The 13,218-nt window shown below is 38.5% G+C and overlaps 1 pseudogene; it reads right to left on the reverse strand.

Moving 5' to 3' along the window:
• Positions 1–8,307: 8,307 nt before the first annotated feature.
• On the reverse strand, positions 8,308–9,399 carry LOC112868184 (large ribosomal subunit protein uL10 pseudogene; annotated as a pseudogene).
• Between the last annotated feature and the right edge of the window lie 3,819 nt (positions 9,400–13,218).

Raw genomic sequence — 13,218 nt, forward strand, 5'->3', positions numbered from 1 at the left:
GTTCGACTGTTAACTGCATCTCAACGAAATCAGCCAACAGGTGTATTTCATGGATGTTTTGATTCTGGAGGGGGATGGAGGAAGTGGAAAAGGTTTAGAACTGATCCCTGCTGACTCTATGCTGAAATACTGGATATTTACTTTGAAATCCACCATTCCTTGGATGCTTGTCATGGTTCATAAAAGAGATTGACATCTCCATTATCTCTGAGGTGCCTGTGTGTAATTCCTATTAGTGTGAGCAGGACTTGCAGCAGCACAGAAATTTGAGACTATAGTCTCCTGTCCTGCACTAAAGACTGATGTTGAAAATAGGTTTTCAGGTAAACTGTAAAAAGGTCAACGTAACCATCTAAAGATTTGGCAAATGGTTTTCTACCACAGGTTCAGGATGTTTATGTTAGAAAGAGAGGTGGAAGCAATTAAGTACAATTCTCTCAACATACTGATGAGGGGAGTGAGTTGTAGAGGTGGTATCACATTTTCTCAAAGCCATGGAGCTAGGAATATGTGGGAAGCTGTGACTATACCCCAGGACTTCTCATTTCTCTCCCAGTGCTCTTTATCCTCAGTGTATTATTTGACCTTACTAGAAATTTAAGAATCTAATTACATAACTCCAAACAAAAAAGTACAATATGATCTTCTATTTCTGAAAATCTTGAAGTAACAAAGACTGGCCTTGACCTCCTACCATAAACAAATTGAAAACCAGACAAAATATATAAAACAATTGTTTTGAGAGATTGGACAGCCAGAAGTTCAGAACTGTAACCCCCAAGAGAAGAAACAGTATAAGCCCCACTTCTCTGAAAGTGCTGGGAATCAGAATAGAGCCCTAATGGCTCATAAAGGCAAAGAGATGGAGATCAATGATGAGGGAGGCTGGGGCATCTGGAAATTGCAGATCAGAGTTTTGAGAAGAAGGGGAATAAAAAGTCCAGAAATTCACATAAGGTTGCCTTGCTTGGTACTATGCTGCACATTTACAGAGTGAAATTTCAAACATCCAGGTGAAGTAGAAACAAAGTTATATCTGAGAAATTCTCAGAGTTTACATGGAGTAGAGAGATTTTGGGCACTGACAAGCCAGTTCTGTTCTTGAATGTTCTGTTCCATTTTTTTTTTTTTTTTAATTTGTCTCCATTTGTGTAAATTGTATTCAAGTATGCTCAAGTTTACTCAATTCTTTCCTCAACTTGGCTGGGTCTGCTGATGAGCTCATCATCTCTACTACTTTATTTTCTAGTTGCAAACTTTCTATTTGTCTCTTTATTATAATTTTTGTATTTTGGCCAGAATTTCTCTTCTGTTTATATATTTTACCCTCCTTTTCAATTAGATCTTTAACATTTTTGAAGTCCCTGTTTTATAATTCCAACATGAGTCATCTCTGATTCTGGTTTTATTGATTGCTATGTCTCTTGATATGACTTTTCTCCCACTTGTTTGTATGGTCCCAGTTTTAAATTGAATGCAAGACATCTTGTGTATGACAGGAGAGATTGAGGTAAATATTATTTATACTCAGACGTTGATATGCTTCAAGTTCCTCCAGAGATTCTTTGGACTTGGCATGTGGGCTGGATTCAATGACCCTTTTTCTCACTTCTATTTTTCCCTGGAAGCCATGGGTCTTTACCTATCCTGGGAGCAAAAAGTTTTTTTTTTCCCTGACTGCAGTAGCTTAAGTCTTTTGAAGGAAGATCAGGCGGTGGACCTTCATCTATTTCCCACAGTGGCAACCAATTTTCTCCTTCACACCTGCATGACTTAGGGAGTCTTTCTCTAGTCTCTTGCTGTGCTCTGAATCTTTCTCATGAACACTAGGTGGAGGTTCTTTTGAAAAGAGTCAGGAAATGAATATAAATCCCCACACTCATCTGTAGCCATTTGTTAACATTTTAGCTGATTTTTTTTCTTACCCTCTTAAATGGAGACTGTATCTTCTGCCTGCACACTGCCACAGTTGGCAGAGTCAGGTGTCCTATCTATATTAGTAGAGTGAGGGGAATGATCTATCCTTGACCTCAGGTTGTTTATTCATTGTTAGTATAGCAGAAATGAAATTTCCTAGACAGTGCAATACAGCAAGAAAAATAAACACAAAATATTTAGAAAATAAAAAATAAAACTAGCACTATACATTTAAAATAGTATTGAAATGTAGATAATTTTGAATATTCTACAGTCAGTTATTGGTTTGTGGATGTAAATTTAGCAAAGCCACTCAATATATGGTCATTATATAAAATCATTCATCTTTCATACCAGCAACAAATTATAACAAAATAAAATTTATATAATTTCTAATTGTTGTAAAAACTGAATATGTAGGGTTGAATTTAATAAAAGATGTTCATGGTGCTTTTAGAGAAAAATTACATTAGTAAGGTCAATTTTTATGAATTGAAAGACTTGATATTGTCAATGATTTCAAATGATCTATAGACTCAATACAATCTTAAAATTGTCCAAATGCTTTTATTTGTGAAAATTTAAAGTCTGATTCTAAAATACATGGGGAAATGCAGAGCACCAAGGATGGTCAACACCATACTAAAGAATAATGATATTGAAAGATGTATATCAGACATAGGTCTTTTAAAAAACTAATTAATAGTCTGGTATTAGAGCAAGACCAAAAGACTAATTATGCAGAATAAAGATCCTGGAAACAAACCCATACATACATGGTCACTTGTTTTATGTTGAGGATGATACTCTAAATAACATAGAAAGAATTGTCTTTATATTGAGATGATTTTCATTTCACATCAGTTGTAAGATATAATACAGAAAGATACTGTAAGATATAATACAGAAAGATTCATCTAATGCTAACACACAGAAAACTACATTACAATATCACATTTAGGATATTGACATTAATATATTCAAAACACAGAACATTTCCGTGACCACAATGACCTCTCCTATTACCTTTATATAGCCACACATACTTCCCTCCTGCCCCTACTTCTCATTCTAAACTTCTGGCAATCATTAATGTGTTCTGCCCTTCAATAATTTTATTATTTCAAGAATGTAGGTAATTAGAATTATATAGTATGTAATCACTGGGGATTGGTTTTTTTCATTCAGCATAATTTTGTAGAGATCCATCTAAGTTGTTGCATGTATCAGTAGTTTGTTCCTTTTTGCTGCTGAGTAGTGTTCCATGAAATGGATGAGTCACAATTTGTTTAGCCAATCACCTACTGAAAGACACCTAGATTGTTTCTGATTCTGATATATTATGGACAACGTGATAGTACTTTAGTGCAAATGGAGAGAGGTGAACTTTAGGTATGTTTTAGAATTTCAGGACTTGACAGTGCATTAGCTATGGGAGCTGAGGAAAGAGGTAACAACTGTTAGTTTCATAAGCACCTGGAAGAGGAACTGCCTTTGATGTGTAGGATGGGTGCTACCTCTGAATTGTGTAGACAGAAGGAAAATCAGTTTGGGAGAAAGCTCATTACCATACTATAATTTTCTAGATACCATTATCACTAGCAGATATTATCTTATTTGTTTATTATTTGTGATAAGCTGAATGAGAGCAGGACCTCAACCTGTTTGACACCTGGTAGGTGTTGAATATAAATATGCAGTAAATGAGAGCTGCTGGAAACAATCAAGCCAGAGGACATTTAAGCCCATAGACTAACAGGTATTACCAGGGGTAGCAATACCTACACTACACATTTATGAGGGCTACTAGAAATATATGCAAATTTCTTGGCAGTATTTGGCACATAGTAGACACTCTGTGAATGATAGCCAAAATTATCATTTCCACTAATATGTGATAACTGAATAGTTTTGTCTTCTCAGCAGCACTTGTAAAGCATCACACCAGCCACTTAAAGGGAATATTTGGTCAGAAGGAGATGTGTTGTCTTTTACCAATGAAAAAATTATATCTTATTATTTCATCTTTATTTAACTAAACTCAAATATGTTCATTTTTCTTCTCCTGAATTCAGTCAGACTAACAAAAACATAGGCTCATCATAATAGATATCAAAAATATTAAGTAAGCAAAAAAATAATGCACAGAGGACTAATGACTGAATGCTGGCATTGAGATATACAACAAAGTCACAACAGCAGAGCAGTTGTGCTTCATGTCATGTGCTCGGGGCCCCGCCCATTAGGCCTAGGTTGCCCATGTCTGAACTGTGTTCCTTCCTTATTCCATTGACTTTCTGCTTATTAGATGCTGATAACTACATTTTTTTTCAGTTGCTTCACATTCATTACAAGGCCAGCGTTATGCTGGATGGGTGTGTTATTTATAGGCTGCTCAAAGGAAATGAAATGGGCAATTTTGAAAGTTGAGGAGCATCAAAGCAGGGCTGTGTATGGCTGAACTTTTGCTAGGAGTCTTATCTTCTGCATCATAATAATCATGATTTACTTCCAAGCTTTCTGAATGATTCCATGCAGATCTTGATGCAGGCACTTTATTTTTTGCCATCCAGATAGAAGTCATAATTCTGAGGGCATATTTTTTTTGTCTGCCTTTGCCCTCCCTTTATCATCACCCTATATCTGGCCCCTTCAGCTTGTTAAAGGTTTGCTTTTGAAATGGAGGTCGGGGCATGGTTAAAGCATTTGGAGAAAATCACGTTCTCTCTGCCCTAGAAAAATATAGCTCTCTAGGAGGAGGGAGAAGCTCTCTGGAGACTACGTCTTTGAATTCTGGAGGGTCGCATGTTTGAAATGTTAATACAATTTTATGGATGAAAATTTTACCTGCAAAACATTTCTAAAATATGTGCCTGTCAAATATCCTTTCCCCCCCAGGGATAGTCCTTCCAACACATCAAAGGCAGCTCCTCTCCCAGAGACAGCTCTCTGCAGTGGGAGAAGTGAGACCTTCCATTATAAGGCTCACAGTGTTCAATTATTGTACAGTCATAATTATCCATTTGGGGAGAGGAGACACAAAGAGAACAGTCCAAAAAGCATCACTTTCTATAAAGCATTTTTAACAAAATATTTGTACTACACCTTTGTGATCTTGGAAATGTCAATCTCTCTGGTTTAGATCAAAATATATTCAGTCACCCCCTCCCCGTTCTTATATAGACCTGGTCAACATAAAAATACAACACCTATTAACATGGAGAGAAGAAAATCTATAGAAAATAGCCAAGACATACTAAAATACTAAAATAGTGGTATACTAGACTAATGATTTTCAAACCTTAGTGGGCATGGCATCAGTATCATTTGTACAGAAAGGTCACAGGTGATGGACGCTAATGCTGCTGATATCGGGACTATACACTGAAACCACTGCACTGGGGTGAAGACCTACATCCTGTTCCTCTATAATTCCTGCTGTTCCTGTAGCTCCAGTGTGGTGGTTCCTGCTCTTTGTTAGTACAGGTATTTAGCTTTTCCTGGGAATCTCACATGGGTTTTCACTAGAATAAACTTCAGTAAGTCTCTTTTGCTTTTCCCCAAAACTGACTAAAGTCCAAAAGATGTTGAATTCTTTTTCTTTTTTTTGAAGGCATTTCACTTATAAAATACCTACTGTGTGTGTTGTGTGGTTAGAGACAGGGTATGTGCTGTTATGGAGTTTATTACTCAATCCTGTTTAGGTTTATAATCTTCTGGGAAGAAATGTTGCTGCCTCTTTGAGAGTCTCTTTTCTCCAATCTCTGGGGTCAAATTCAAGTTGGAAGTAATTCGGTAGTAACAAATACATTTATGTCAAGGCAGTAAGAAGGCAGAAGGGTCAAGTAAATTTGTCTGGAGGGTTTGAGAAAAATAATTCTTAATCTCTGTCTTCATTCAGCCCTAAGCCTATAAAATAGAAATTTCTCCAACACTTCCTACCCTCTGGGGTAATTTGTAGGGAAAAGTGCTGCTGTTACTCATTCCTTCACATGAAGAGAGTCAAATTTTGAACTGCAGAGCTGATGAGAACCTGAGGCTGATAATCAATGTTCTGTATTTCTCTGCATCAGTTAGCAGAGGTTGTGGATCTTGCATTCTGCTCATGTTTAGGGGCAGGGGCAGCAAGAACTTGCTTGACTCTCCAAAGGCAACTCTCCCTCTTGTGACTCCTAATAGCTACACTAGGAGTGTGGGGTTGGAGAAAGTCCCTATGTTGTGACTCGGATCAAACCATGCTCTGCAGTCTGGTTTTATAAACAAAGACTCTATAATCATTGTGACCTTTTTTTCTGGTGCATATGTCTCAATTTGTTCTAGGTACAGCTGGAAAAAAATAATCTTACTAAAAACCCCATCTGAGAGATGCAGGCAGACTATTGCACTGGTAGAATTTGGGCTGGCAAATATTGAGAGTTAAGCTAGAAAGAAGCCATGTGGAGAGGTAGCTTGAGTCCAAGCACATAGGTTCAAGTAAGGAAAAATGAACAAGCACAAAGCAAATGATATGAGTAGTACCAGACTGGAGACTGGAAATCTAGGCTGGATGTCCAGGGGATGGCAGCTCAGTTCTGCCATCAAGAGCATGAGTTGCCTGAGAAACATGAATTTTAAAGAATTGTGGCTGCGGCTAAAGCTTAAGACAGCATAAATGTTAAGTGACAGCCTAGAGGTGTGGGGAGCAATGGGGTGTGGAGAAGAGGCAAGATTCAAGAATGAAGCCCACATGACCATTTTTTTCTTGCTGTTCAGTAGTGGCTTAAATTTGGTTCATATTTGCGATGATTTCTCTTTCTTAGCACCAACTTTTTTTTGTTCTCTTTTTCTTTTATTAGGTGTTTTTTTTTTGAGACAGAGCAAGAGTTGACTGCCAGGTTCTAACACATTGCTAAAAGTTGTAGTTTGCTTTTTAAAATCTCCTAAAGCTAGGCCAAAAGTGGGTTTTTTAATGTAATTTGTGTGTTTGCTTGTTTTGTGTGTATGAGTGAGAGTGAAAGTGGAAAAGCAATATTTTCCTAAAACAACCTAAGGGAAGAAATCACTGGATACAAATTATTGATTGCATGCCCCCCTAGTGGGCTTGTTATCCAATTGACAGTTTGTCCAAGATCACAAATTAATGCTGTATCTTCTAGGAGAAATATGATATTCATTCAATGTTGAGTAAATCCATATATTAAAGCCAAACATTGATAAATAATGTAGGCCAATAACCCCCAAAAAGGCATATTTCCATATTTCCTGGAAGGGTGACAGCATGCTACTATTTTTAATGGCTCTCTCTATTGCCATCTCATATGTGTGAATGATGTTTCAGTGGTTAAGGTTCTGATTTATTAATTAGAATGCAGTTTTCAGTGTGCTAATGTTACCCTGAGTTGAATGATAAGCACATATTTTAAATATGAGGTTTGGCAATTGCACAATATTTTAAGTTGAATTGGAATATGTAAAGGATGAAAATCTCTCAAAGGTATAGAGGATGCGGATCACTTCCCTGTGTACTGGCAGTTTAAAAACAAAATTAGCATTTGTTTTATCAAGAATGAAACAGAACAGGGTATTACTGTAAATGCAACTTGTTTTTTTTTCTTTGCTTGGAGACCTTTCCCTCTCTTCTGTCCCCCTCCACCCAACTAAAACTCAGATATTTTGAAATATGTTACTTCTCTGTGTTCTCTCTGGGACAGCAGCATGCAAGGGTGTTCTCTATGTACACAAATAACTTTCTTATGTATCTTTTCTAAGGGAAACCTGCTATCTAATTCTTTCTTAATTGCTAATCTTTCTTATATCCTAGAAAAGTCGTCTATAGAGGCTACAAAGGCCAACCACTTTAAGTGTGTGTGTGTGTGTGTGTGTGTGTGTGTGTGTGTGTGTGTGTGTAAGTCCATAGTTATTTCAAGTCCAAAGTTTCTAGCCACCTTCAGTTTGTTTTTCATGGTTCCCCAAACCCTAACATGAGTCTCTCAGTTTGGTAACATAATACATTCAAAAATGGGAAAAGCCTGTAAGATAGGGGCTGGCCCTGTTCCCAGGCACCAACTTCTAGTGGAGTGCTTAAGTATGTGAATGGATTAGCTGCTCATTGGTTGTCCTTGAAATATTTGTACAATGGGAAAACATACTGTCTTATGTCAGTATGATATAAAAAATGAAGATAGGGGTGCCTGGGGTGGCCTAGGTGGTTAAGTGTCTGACTTCAGCTCAGGTCATGATCTCGCGGTCCATGGGTTCGAGCCCCACGTCAGGCTCTGTGCTGACAGATCAGAGCCTGGAGCTTGCTTCGGATTCTATGTCTTCCTCTCTCTCTCTGACCCTTCCCAGCTCATGCTCGCTTTCTCACTCTCTTTCTCTCTCAAAAAAAAAAATTAAAAAAGGATAGATTACTTTTTTTTAAAGAGAAGTAAGCCTTTATTTCCTTGTTTCACAAATAAAGTTGGCTGAATTGGTTGCTTTTGGTGATAAGTCAAAGAGACAAAAATCCCATATCCTCATCTGATTCCTCTGACTCTTCCTTTGCTTCAACCTTGGCTGGGGCTGCAGTAGCAGCAGGTGCAGCACTGGTGGCAGTGGCCACGGGGCAGCAGCCACAAATGCAGATGGATCAGCCAAGAAGGCCTTGACCTTTTCAGCAAGTGGGAAGGTATGACCAGTCTCCACAGACAAAGCCAGGACCCGTTTGTATCCATTGATGATAGAATGGGGCACTGATGCAACAGTCAGGTAACCTATCTGCAGGCATAGGCGGGCAACATTGCGGACAACCTCCAGGAAGGGAGAATGCAGAGTCTCCTCTGTGATGTCAAGAACTTCAGGGTTGTAGGTGCTGCCATTGCCAAACACCTGCTGGATGATCAGCCCAAAGGAGAAGGGGGAGAGGTTCAGCATGTTCAACAGTGTGGCTTCGCTGGCTCCCACTTTGTCTCCAGTCTTAATCAGCTGCACATCACTCAGGATCTCAATGGTGCCCCTGGAGATCTTAGTGGTGATGCCTAAATCCTGGAAGAAGGAAGTCTTCTCAGGCCCCAGACCAGTGTTCTTGGATGGCACAGTGACTTCACATGGGGCTATGGCACCAGAACGGGTGGCAGCTGGCACCTTTATAGCCAGCAGCATGTCCCTGATCTCAGCGGGGTCCTCCTTGGTGAACACAAAGCCCACATTTCCCCGGATGTGAGGCAACAGTTTCTCCAGACCTGGGTTGTTCTGTGGATGGCCTTGTGCATCATGGTGTTCTTGCCCATCAGCACGACAGCCTTCCTGCGGAGGGACATGCAGATCTGCTGCATCTGTTTGGAACCCACGTTGTCTGCTCCCACAGTGAAGCATTTTGGATAATCGTCCACAAGTTGAATGATCTTAAGGAAGTAGTTTGACATTCAGGTCGCCCTGTCTTCCCTGGGCATCACGGCGGTGCGTCAGGGATTGCCGTGCAGGGTTTAAAGACGATGTCACTCTCACAAGGATGCCTGGAGAGAGGAGGGCTAGGATAGATTACTTTTAATGTTTAGGTTTTATTCATATGTTTTATTTATTTTTTCTTGCCTCTTAAGTTCTGAGCAAATGACAATAAGAAACATGAGTCCAGTCAAAAGTAGGAACATCCTAACTGCAGATTTGTAATGACTGGAATTGTGAAAATGGAGGTAACAACTCCTCCTTTGTACACACTGTAGGACAGATGAGGAGCACTTCTGTCTCCAAGCATGGGGATAGTCTTGATGCTTCCTGGGAGTTCCTTTTGTACTTTTCCTGCCAGTGTAATTAAACGATCCCTCAGTCTCCATTCATGTGGAGGTTCGAATGAAGAACAACACAAACCACCTGACAATGGACATGGTCTTAGAAGAGAGCTCAAAATGTCTCTCTATAAGCCAGTCTTCAAACCACTCCTGCATCACTCTACCAGCTTACCATCACTCTTGGGTGAAAGAAAGGCAGATGATTTAAAGCAGCCACTCATTGTTGCTATTTTGTCTTTGGTCTGTGTCATTTAGTAAACAGGTATTCACACATCTATGCCTCAGTATCCCTCAAGGCCAGTTCAGTGTCCTTCTCATTATAGCCATGAAGGTTTCTGAGGATAATCCTGGGTTACCAATAGAAATTTACGTGTTCTTAGTATTTTCTATGTAAGGTATCAGAGGTATATGTTACTATTTCCGATAATGTTAAATTTTTAAACAAGTGCCTATGCTCGAGTGAGCAATTATTTTCTATTTTGTACCAAATATATTTTAGGATGAGTACCTTTTATTTAAAAGCAGGGTATTCAGTTAAATATGTAACTGAATATATATATACACACATATAAATGTGTGTGTATATGTATGTATACATATACATATATATTTCACATGTGCACATACAGACACACAAAATTCAAATGTGTTTCTTGCCCTAATACCAAGAGTCTCCACTTTGGTGTTTTCAGGAATCTGGGGAGTGAGTGCTTATGTCCAGCTCTTAGCTTTTGTAAGAATCAAGTATGCTTCAGTCTCTGAAATCTGGACATGTGTTCTTTTTAGGTTTTTGTAGCCTCCAAGCTGTCTTTCTTCTGTCTGCTCTATCTACACCCTACAAATTCACAAAATTTAAGAGGCAACGGCGCTCAAGACTTTTATCTTTGCATTGACAGGGTCATGAAGAGCTGGGGTCAGAATGTTATTTTTATTTTATTTTTAAAAATTTTTAATGTTTATTCATTTTTGAGAGAGAGAAAAAGAGAGCATGAGAAGGGGATGGGAAGAGAGAGACACACACACACAGAATCCAAAGCAGGATCCAGGCTCTGAGCTGTCAGCATAGAGCCTGAGATGCTTGAACCCACAAACTGTGAGATCATGACTTGAGTCAAAGTCAGAAGCCCAAACAACTGAGCCACCCAGGTGCCCCCAGAATATTCTTTTTAGCAGAGTCTCAGAAAACACTTACTTCTCTTTAGATTTCAGGGCAGGAAAAACAAAAATGAAGGGAAGGACAGTGGCTCCTGTGTAGGACAAGGTCATCATCCAGGTCCACATGCTGCCTCCGTTTGTGAAACAGGCACTTGCTTGTGTCCCTGCCACCAACTTAATAGGTTATAGTGATAAAATATAATCTTTTAAGATTATAAGTTATTATTTGTATTGCTTTTATCATATTATCTGTTATCTACCGCTTATGCTAAAGAGCTCCCTCATATCTCCTTGTTCCTAAGGTTTTATTTCCTCATTTTCCCTAATGTCCTAACCTTTTATAACTGTCTAGCTATACCACCCCCATCTCTCACGGTTGATGACAATTTCAATTTCTTCTACTGAGACTCTGCTGGTCACAACAGGCTTCATTAAAATTTTGGGTATTCTGAAATACTATTTTGCTTAAATTTTATATCAAGTTTGTTAACAGTATCACATTACATTGTTCATTGTGTATTTGTCCCAGCTCTGGAATGAGATTATAAGCAAGGCTGCATAGCATATACTATTTTACTTTCTTCGTCATCATAACTCTACACCAGAGTTCTAAGAGTGTGTCTACATTGAATCAAATCAAACCTATTTAAATAGAATCAAAGACTTCCATTAATACATTAAATGTTGATATTATGCAAATAAGACTCTTATGTTTACTCAATGCAGACATACTACACATTGAAAATAACAAATAACCAAATATCACTGAGTGCCAAACTATGTGGCACAGACATTCAGTCCTCTGATTCTCCAAAAATTGAGGCTGCTGAGGAAGACTGTTCACTGAAGGAGGGAGCTTAAACCTTAAGGACTGGAAGATATTTTCTTTAGGTTCATGTGTAAATGGGCAACACCTTGCAGGCAGGTGTTTGCCTTAGAGATTCTTTTTTTAAAATGTATTTATTTAAATTCAAGTTAGTTAATATACAGTGTAGTATTGGTTTCAGGAGTAGAACCCAGCGATTCATCACTTACATACAAGACCTACCAGCACTCATCCCAACAAGTGCCCTCCTTAATGCCCATTTCCCATTTGGCCCATCGCCCACCCACGTCCCTCCAGCAACCCTCAGTTTGGTCTCTCTCTTTAAGAGTCTCTTATGGTTTGCCTCCCCCTCTGTTTTTATCTTATCTTTCCTTCCCTTCCCGTGTTCATCTGTTTTGTTTCTTAAATTTCACATGAGTGAAATCATATGATATTTGTCTTTTTCTGACTTATTTCACTTAGCATAATTCCCTCTTGTTCCATCCATGTTGTTGCAAATGGCAAGGTTTCATTCTTTTTGATCACAGAGTAGTATTCCATAATTTGACTATTGTTGATAGTGCTGCTATAACCATTGGAGTGCACATGCCTCTTCGAATCGGCATCTATGTATCCTTTGGATAAATACCTAGTAGTGTAATTTCTGGGTGATAGGGTGCCTTAGAGATTCTTAAAAGCCCTGTCCCTAACCTTTCCACATGAGGTACTGTTTTGGGTTGTTGGAAGTCTTTATGATAGCAGTCAGAAAGTGGTATGAATACAAGTTGCTGGCAGAAAACAGTTTCCACATTCTTTTTTGTTCTGTGATTTCACATGTTTCACAGAAAGGGAAGGAATCATAATAGTTACACACTTGGGTGTTTGTGATAATCTGACTCCTGCTTAACCATATCCACAAATTACTGTATGTGATTAAAGGATAGAAATAGACACTAAATGCTTTGTATCTGGTAAAAGAGATAAATAAAGCACAGCATCTATCCTCCAAGGATTTCCAGCTTTTAACAGAGGCCCAAAGGCAAATAACAAATTAAAAGCAATACACATGCACACTCACATAGACATATAGGTAGTATGGATATAGTTAGAAAGAATAGACACAAGGGAAGAATATTTAACTGTTAGAGAATGTTTCACATGGGAGTGAGGTATAGGTTGTGCTATGTGGAATAAATAGGTAACAAGGTAGACATTATGGAAAAGAGCAAGCACAAAGGCATTTGTTCTTTGACAAAATTGCTCAAAAAAATTTTTGAGCCCATGTTATATGTCAGAAACTTGCCTTTGTATTGGGGATATGACAGTGTGAACAGCACAAGGTCATCATCCAGATGAAATATGTATTCTTGTGGGAAAGAAACAGAAAATAAACACAAATATATTTTACACCAGGGATAACAGTGGTGCCAGCAAAGGTCTATGATAGGATGTCTTTAGAGCAGGCAATGGGAGTAAGCCAACTAGGGTATATAGAAGAACCAACCAGGTAGAAGGAACAGCAAGGGCAAATACCCAAAAGTAAACCTATCAGTCGTTCATTTTTTTAACAGAAAAATAATTTAATTACATTTTGAT

This window comes from Puma concolor, chromosome D3 (assembly GCF_028749965.1).
Source record: "Puma concolor isolate L17-30 chromosome D3, mPumCon1.1.hap2, whole genome shotgun sequence".
In the NCBI taxonomy this organism is placed as follows: domain Eukaryota; kingdom Metazoa; phylum Chordata; class Mammalia; order Carnivora; family Felidae; genus Puma; species Puma concolor.